Raw genomic sequence first — 8,512 nt, forward strand, 5'->3', positions numbered from 1 at the left:
GTCATGGAATTCCCAGGGAAGCATGCCTGGCACCATAACCAGCCACCTTTCAGCACCAGGAAAACATTCATTTTCAGCCAGGCTTATGGCCTTTAATTTGGGAGAGGTTTAGTCCTTTTAGTGGGTGGGCCTGCTTTATAGATATATCAATTTTTGTAGCTTTTGTTTTGTTTTAGTTTTATATTTGTTTTGATTGGGTTGGCTTTTTGTTTAAAAAAGAAAAGCAAGAAAACCTGACTAATAAGTCAAATTCTTTTATTAAATTTGTATACTGCCCTTCATCCATAGATCTCAGGGCAGTTCACAACATAAAAATACAAGATAAAAACACAAAATACATAATAAAAACAAGAACAAAAAACCACAAATCAATAAGCTGTCCTCCCCCATCCCCGCCCACAAATACATTTAAAAGGGTATAGGATGTCAAAGTTAATGTCTCCCATCTGAAAAAAAAGACCTGGCTTCCCCCTTTAATTACATAGGGGGAAAACCCACTCTGGAAGGAGCCCTAGAAACAGGAATAGTGTAGAGACTGATCCAGATATTGCAGTTCACCTAGCCCTGTGACTTATGCCAGAACATGCCTTTGCCCTCTTCTATGAGACATCCCTTCAGGAATTTTTAAGAGTGTTCTCACAGAAGACTTTTTTCTTCAGGCTAAACCAATGCCTTTCTCTTCTTTGAACTGCACTACGTCACAAAGTACTTTTGAAGCTACTCCCACCACCCACTTTGAATAGTAATTTGTTATGTGATCTAGGCTGAGTGGGGGCAGAAGATAAATCAGGCTTATCTACAGTAAATCAGCATGGGTTTCTGACTCTCAATTGTCTAAAGATGAGAAGATGACTTTTCCCACCCGGCTGTTACTGAAAACATATTTGATTCAGAATTTCTCCACTGGGCTCTTTCATTCTCATTCTGTGTCTTCTGCACCTGGCTCTGATTGGTAGATCTTGGGATCTTAGTTAAAGGGGGAAGAAACTAAGCAGATTCAGGAAGTCTGGAGTCTGCTCACCCATGATTATAAGGAGATGCTGCCTGAGGTTGCAAGGTTTTTAGCTGGGGCAATCAGAATAAGATCCACTATTTGACTATTGATTCAAAACCCTAAAATGTATTTTATATAATTGACTTTTTATTTCTCTTCTTTGTATTGTTGTTTTATTGCTATGGCCGACGGCTGACGCAAATAAAGATTCATTCATTCTCTCAGCTTGAACAAGTCTAAGGGTTCACAGTTGGCTTCACAAACTTAGCTCTCTGATCATGGCAAAATCTGCAACCCTTCAAAATGTGAGAAATGCTAAGAAGCGGCTACTTTTGCATACGCAATCCTGTACATTGTTCTGATTGTCACTGAAGGCTGGGATGTTGGGGGGGGGGGCTTGGCAGAAACTCAATGAATTTAAAAACCATTTGCATTTTGTGTAAGGAAGTGAGCAGGGTACGAAACTTTGCTCCCATGTATATCCAAAGGGCTGAAATACTGAATGTTGACCATGTTGTTTAGAGTGTAGAAAGTCGAGCTTGCCAGAGACAGCAAGCATAGCTTGTGCGCATGAATCCCTGTGTGAAGACAACTCTAAAAGAACCACTGTGAAAGAATGCTTTGATTTCCAAGTAAAAGAATCAACTTTCTTTGACTGTGAATAATCAGAGCCTTTATATTAATGCTTCACTTAAAGGCATGTTGGATCAGCAAATGTAACTTAATTGCAGGAAAAGTCTTGGATGGAATCTGTGACCACATTTCACTGAAGATCATTTCATTTTTCCTTTCATTATACAATGTGGGATTCATTTAAAACGATCCAGCACACCAGCTAGAACTCATTTTCTGTCCTGCGTTACATCAGCCGTTATTGATACACGCTCTTTCTGCACAACAGTTTGACAGTGTTCTGCTTCCTTATGGCAGCAATTCCCACACTGTGTGCCAGAGCGCATTGTATGCTGCAAGTGAACAACCAGCATGACAGGAAATGGAATTAAAGGAACCCAGGAGCACCAAGTACCAACTAAGGAAGAGTTTGCCTGTTGTGCCTCTGTATGATTACACGTCCTTGTCTACTTTTACTCATCCATGGAAGAAATAGGTAATTCTGCTAATCCAGCATGCACTCATAGCAATCTCAGGGCCACTTCAAATGTTGAAGTGTGCTGTGTTGTGCTGTGTTGAAGTGAGAAAGGGGAGCAATTTGGGTGACTGGGGAAAAGAAAAGGGAGGAGAAGGAAGGACAAAGGGGGGTGCCACAGGAGTAAGGATGGCGAAGGAGCGGGAACACAGAAAAATGCACAAACACAGATCGGGTCCAATAAAACAGATTCTCTTAAATTGCATCCTTTTGCCCCTTCCCCACAACCATCCCCACAGTTTCTCACGGATCCTTAGAATTTTTACAAGGGCTTGATTCGCCTCCAAACCATCATCAAACCATAGGTCGCCTCTGTGCATGCAGATGTGTTGGGGGTAATTTTGTTGTCACAATATGTAAAAAATAATGAACACCCATGAGGGTCCACGCTGTGGATCTGTGCTTTTGTGACTTGCACTGGCGCAGCCTTACCATAGTAAGCTGCGATTTGACAGCTGTTTTGTGGGGGGCCATGTGTGAAACGCAAGTGGGTCCTTTTCATGATCCAGCTTTTGTCCACAGACCCTGTGGAAAAGTTAAGTGTTTTATGTCTATGCCTGCCTGCCTGGAGATATGCAATATGAATTGCATATTTTGCAATTCAAAATATGTCCATGGGCCCAAAAGTGTTGGTAACGCCTGCTTTGTGGTGCAAGAGTAAATTGCGTCTCTAGTTTTAGTTTACAAATGCATCGTACCTTGGCTAGCCAAAGTTCCAGGTCCTTGGTCCTTTGAATTTTTATTTAAACATCACTGTTCCCCTCCTGTCCTCTTCTGCAAAGGATCTGGGTTCTTAGGCACACACTTCTCCAGGATTTTAACCCAGACTCCATCCTCCTAGTCTCTAAAAGCCAGACTCCCCCAAACCTATGATTAGATCAGAGATGGGCCTTTAATGGCAATAAAGGGAAATGACAGGTGGCTGACACACTGCCTGAATGGACACATTCCTTGCAGGTTTGAGGAATTTCATTTATTATCCGAGTGCTTAGCATTCATTCCAACCAGCAGGGGTGAAGGAACAATGGCCATGTTTACCCACCGCAGGAGGGGCTTACCTTTCTTTGTGTCTTCAAAATGCAGCGCAGGCCCCCACTCTCGCACAATGAGCACAGAATGAAACTCCCCTAAGGGCAACCTGATTAAGATCTCCTGTGGAAAATGCCCACCACATATGGACTTCTTGCCTTCATCTAATCTAATCTGTAAGGTCTTTTTTAAAGAACCTCAGGCAATCAGGACAATAATTTTAAAACCACCTTCTGTTGCTTTAATTAAAGGCCTGTGAATGGGACTGAGTTACAGTAGTCATTCCTCTATAATTCACACAGTGCCAGGCCATAATACATGTGCCCCCAACATTTCACAGGAAAAAGGTGGGGATCATCTTGCATGCAGCTCAAAACACTGATCCTCCTAAATTGGAAGAAACAAGATTTACCAACTATCGAAGAATGGCAGGTGATGAAGATGGACTATATGGAACTTGCTGAACTGACCGGGAGACTCCGAGACCAGAGAGAAGAGACGGTGGAAGAAGACTGGAAGAAGTTTAAGGAATATTTGAAAAAATATGTTAATATTTTGGAAGTGGATATAGGCTGTAGGGTTAGAAGTAGAAAATAGGGTATTTTAAAATAGTATTATTTGTAAGTGATAAAATGTGAAGTTATTTTAAGTATGATTTTAAAAAAAGATGGTTAGAAATCATGATATATGTAAACTGCTAAAGATGAAGTAAAATGGAAATCAGTTAGGTGGGACTTGTGGAAGCCAACTTAACAATGTTTAGAAAAATAAGGATATGATAAGAATTTGTTCGTATTGTTTGTCTTTTCTGTTTGTGTTTTTTATTTGTGTTATAAAATGAATTAAAAAAATGGGAGAGGGGACACTGATCCTCATGGATTTTCGTGGTTTTCACACATTATGACAACTTTACCTTACACACTGGAGAACATTGTCTGTACACAATCATGGACAATCACGCACATGCTGGACAAAGCTTGTGACTGCTTTAATTAATGAAATAGTTTGTCCTGCAGTGGCTTCTGGGATTAACAGCCCAGTGCCATGCATCTCTGCTCAGAAACGAACTCCCCAGTGTTAATGGCCACTGAATAAGTGTGTAAGAACTGCTGCTAACATCGGCACAATCTTGGCACATCTGCTTAGAAGTACAGTGGTACCTCAGGTTACATATGCTTCAGGTTACATACGCTTCAGGTTACAGACTCCGCTAACCCAGAAATAGTGCTTCAGGTTAAGAACTTTGCTTCAGGGTGAGAACAGAAATCGTGCTCCGGCGGCGCGGCAGCAGCGGGAGGCCCCATTAGCTAAAGTGGTGCTTCAGGTTAAGAACAGTTTCAGGTTAAGAATGGACCTCCGGAATGAATTAAGTACTTAACCCGAGGTACTACTGTAGGTTTCAATCGGTGTTCTGTGGGGCTTGCTCTCAGGTCAGTGAGTGAATGATTGCAGCCCGAGTCTGTTGGGAAACAAACCACAGTCAGAATCAGAATTGTAGAGGTGGGGAAGAGACCCTGAGGGTCATCTAGTTCTAGTCCAACTCCCTGCAGTGCAGGAATCTCAACTAAATAATCCATGACAGACGGCCATCCAACCTCTGCTTAAAAACCTCCTAGCAAGGAGAGTCCACCACCTTCCAAGGGAGTCAGTTCCATCTCATTTATGTACCCGTGGGTAGGCAAACTTAAGGCCTGGGAGCCGGAGCCGGCCCAATCGCCTTCCAAATCCGGCCCGCGAACGGTCTGGGAATCAGCGTGTTTTTACACGAGTAGAATGTGTCCTTTTATTTAAAATGCATCTCTGGGTTGTTTGTGGAGCATAGGGATTCGTTCATTCCCCCCCCCCCAAAAAAATATAGTCCAGCTCCCCACAAGGTCTGAGGGACGGTGGACCAGCCCCCTGCTGAAAAAGTTTGCTGACTCCTGATATAACCTGAATCTATTGGTTCAGATCCTACCCTCGGAAGCAGGTAAAAACAAGCTTGCTCCAGCTTCCATGTGACAGTCCTCGAGATATTTGAATCATATCTCCTCAGTCTTTTCCAAGCTAAACACACCCAACTCCCTCAACCGTTCCTCATAAGGCTTGGTTTCCAGACCCTTGATCAGCTCGGTTGCCTTCCTCTGTACACATTCATTTCCTCTTTTAAAGCTTAGAAAGGCTTCGTAGAACGTTGCATCTCAAAATCCATCTGCATGCACATCTTAAAGAATATCTCTATATGAATAGGCATTTATATGGACTGGTGGGCTGGAAGAAAGAACATTACACAAAACCTCCACGTTAAAAAGGCAGCCACAAATACCTTCCCAAGATCAGGACAGCAAAATTACCGTATTTTTCGCTCTATAAGACGCACCAGACCACAAGACGCACCTAGTTTTTGGAGGAGGAAAACAAGAAAAAGAATATTTTGAATCTCAGAAGCCAGAACAGCAAGAGGGATCGCTGCACAGTGAAAGCAGCAATCCCTCTTGCTGTTCTGGCTTCTGGGATAGCTGTGCAGCCTGCATTCGCTCCATAAGACGCACACACATTTCCCCTTGCTTTTTAGGAGGGAAAAAGTGAGTCTTATAGAGCAAAAAATACGGTACCTTTCCAAACAGGGATTGTTGGAGCACAGCTTTCACGTTGACTCTAGGAAGCTGAGGAAATAAATATATTGATTTTTGTTTAATAGTATTGGCTAGGCTTGTCCACTGGCCAAGAAAAAGAAACTCAGGCCTAGTTTGATTTAGTACCTTGAACAACAGCTTGATGAGCAAAAAGAATTCCTTGGAGTAGGCATTATCTAGTTCTGATCCTTGCAACAACCCTGTAGGGTTTTTTTGCCTGCCTGCTTGCCTGAGTATACTTATGTAGTATATATTCTTGCTTAGTATTCTTATGTTGCATATTGTGTAGATGAGGGAGCTGAGATTGAGACAGGTTAGCTTGCCTAAGGCCCCGAAGTGAGTTTGTGGCACAGAAAAGATTTGTTGTTGTTTTTCCAAAAAATAATAATTCATTTTATAACAAATAAACAACACAAACAGAAAAACAAACAATACAAACAGATTCCTGTCTTATCCTTGTTTTTTCTAAACATTGTTAGGTGGGCTTCCCCAAGTGCCCCCTATCTGATTTCCATTTTACCTCATCTTTATTAGTTTACATATATCATAATTTCTAACCGTTATTTTAATCACACTTACTTTAACCATAAAAATCTTCACATTTTATCACTTACAAATAATACTATTTTAAAATACACTATCTTCTACCTACCTCTAACCCTACAGCCTAAATCCACTTCCAAAGCTATTCTAAGATTTAAATATTAACATATTTTTCCAAATATTCCTTAAACTTCTTCCAATCTTCTTCCACCGTCTCTTCTCTCTGGTCTCGGAGTCTCCCGGTCAGTTCGGCAAGTTCCATATAGTCCATCATCTTCATCTGCCATTCTTCTATAGTTGGTAGATCTTGTTTCTTCCAATTCTTTGCTAGCAATATTCTCGCAGCTGTTGTGGCATACAGAAAAAAAGTAACATCCTTTTTGGGGATTTCACCCCCCACTATACCAAGTAAAAAGGCTTCTGGTTTTTTAATATATGTGTTTTGCAACACTTTTTTCAGTTCATTATAAATCCTTTCCCAGAAGTCTTTTACCTTGGGGCACATCCACCACATGTGGTAAAAGGTTCCTTCTTTTTCTTTACATTTCCAGCATTTATTATCATGAGTATGATACATTTTTGCTAACTTCACTGGTGTTAAATACCATCTATACATCATTTTCATCAAATTTTCTCTTAATATGTACAGAAAAGTTTTGAACGGGGAAATTCCTGATCCGTCTCTGTGTTCATCAGCATATGGGCCAAACCACACTTCAGAATGTCTTTCTAGGGGTCCTCGCATGGTGACCAGGGAGTGACAGTGCTGCTGACCTTGCCCCCAAACTCACGTGGCTTCTTTGCTCTCCCCCCTGTCAACATGAATGCTTTGAGCCTCTGCAGAGGAAAATCCGAACTTGCGAGCTGGAGTTGCGTTATAGCATTTATTATTTAATTTAGAATAAACAAAAGTCATTATTTAACTTTTTACGTGCAACTCAAAGAGCAGAAAACCATTCTTTTTCTTCAAACAAGCCTATAAAAGACACTCTGCTCCGCTTCCCACTTAACCATACGAAATAGTTGTATGTTACGTCCCTCCAGGGCCTTCTGGGAAACTGTGCCAACACCACTTGCTGCCACCACAAATGTCAGCAAAAAAAAAAGAAAAATACAATAGCTGACCACAGCGCAAATGTTAAGAACGAATATATTATTTCTATGAATAAATTGCAAAACGAATGGATTTCTTAAAATTTAATGAAATAAAGACCAAAGTTGGGAGAGGGGGCATTCTTGCACGCTACTAGCACAGACTCCTCTGATTAAGGCCTGTTTCTAGCATTGGCACAATTAATTAAGACTGTGTGCATTTGATTGCAGGCATATTCTTCTCCAAGCAAGGGCTTTGTTTTCCGTTTGTCTAGCTGGATCCTCAGCGTGATACCATTCTGTGTGGGAGAGAAGCTAATAAAAACAAGCCAACCAGCACGCCATTTGTTTTCTAGCAACTGTTGTAAATGCAGTTTTATTTGTACAGTAGAGGGACTAATACATCCAGTGTGCTATGTAATATCTAAACGTGCACTCATCGTGGGACTTTATTTCCTGGAAAGCTTATATGACAACACAGAGAGAAGATTAGAGGAGGTGGAACAGGAGCTGGGCGAGTTGCTGATCTGCAAATGCAAACCTGTGAATTGTTGCTGAACAGTAAATGGAGACAACAAACCTGAATCTGTTTCATACCACTATGCCCAAAGAATTCCAGGAATTGTGGCACCGTGAAGGGTCCTGGAAATTTCTCTGCTGGTTTGGTGAGAGCCTGTAATTTTGTCACAATTGAGGAGTGTAGGAAGTGGAATCTTCCAAGGATCTGTATGAGGACCAGTGATTTCTAACTTGTTGATACATGATCAGGAGCGGGAAGGTGCCAAATTATTCACAGTCTTAAAAGCAAAAAAGGGATTGCGAGGAGCTGCGAAAGGGTTTCTTTTAACTAGAGGAGCAGGCACTAAAATGGCAAATGCAGTTATTCAGGTCCAAACTGGTAGTAACTGACCAAAAGAGAGTGATCTTAGAGTCCTGGTGGATAACTGGATGGAAATGTTGACCCAGTGAGCAGTAGCAGTGAAAAAGGCAAATTCCACGTTCAGAAAAATTAGAGGGGGGAATGAAAATAAAACTGCCAACATCATAGTACACAAACCTGTGGTGCAGCCACACTGGGAATACTGTGTATAT

Source organism: Podarcis filfolensis, assembly GCF_964270895.1.
Source record: "Podarcis filfolensis genome assembly, chromosome: 4".
Classification (NCBI taxonomy): Eukaryota; Metazoa; Chordata; class Lepidosauria; order Squamata; family Lacertidae; genus Podarcis; species Podarcis filfolensis.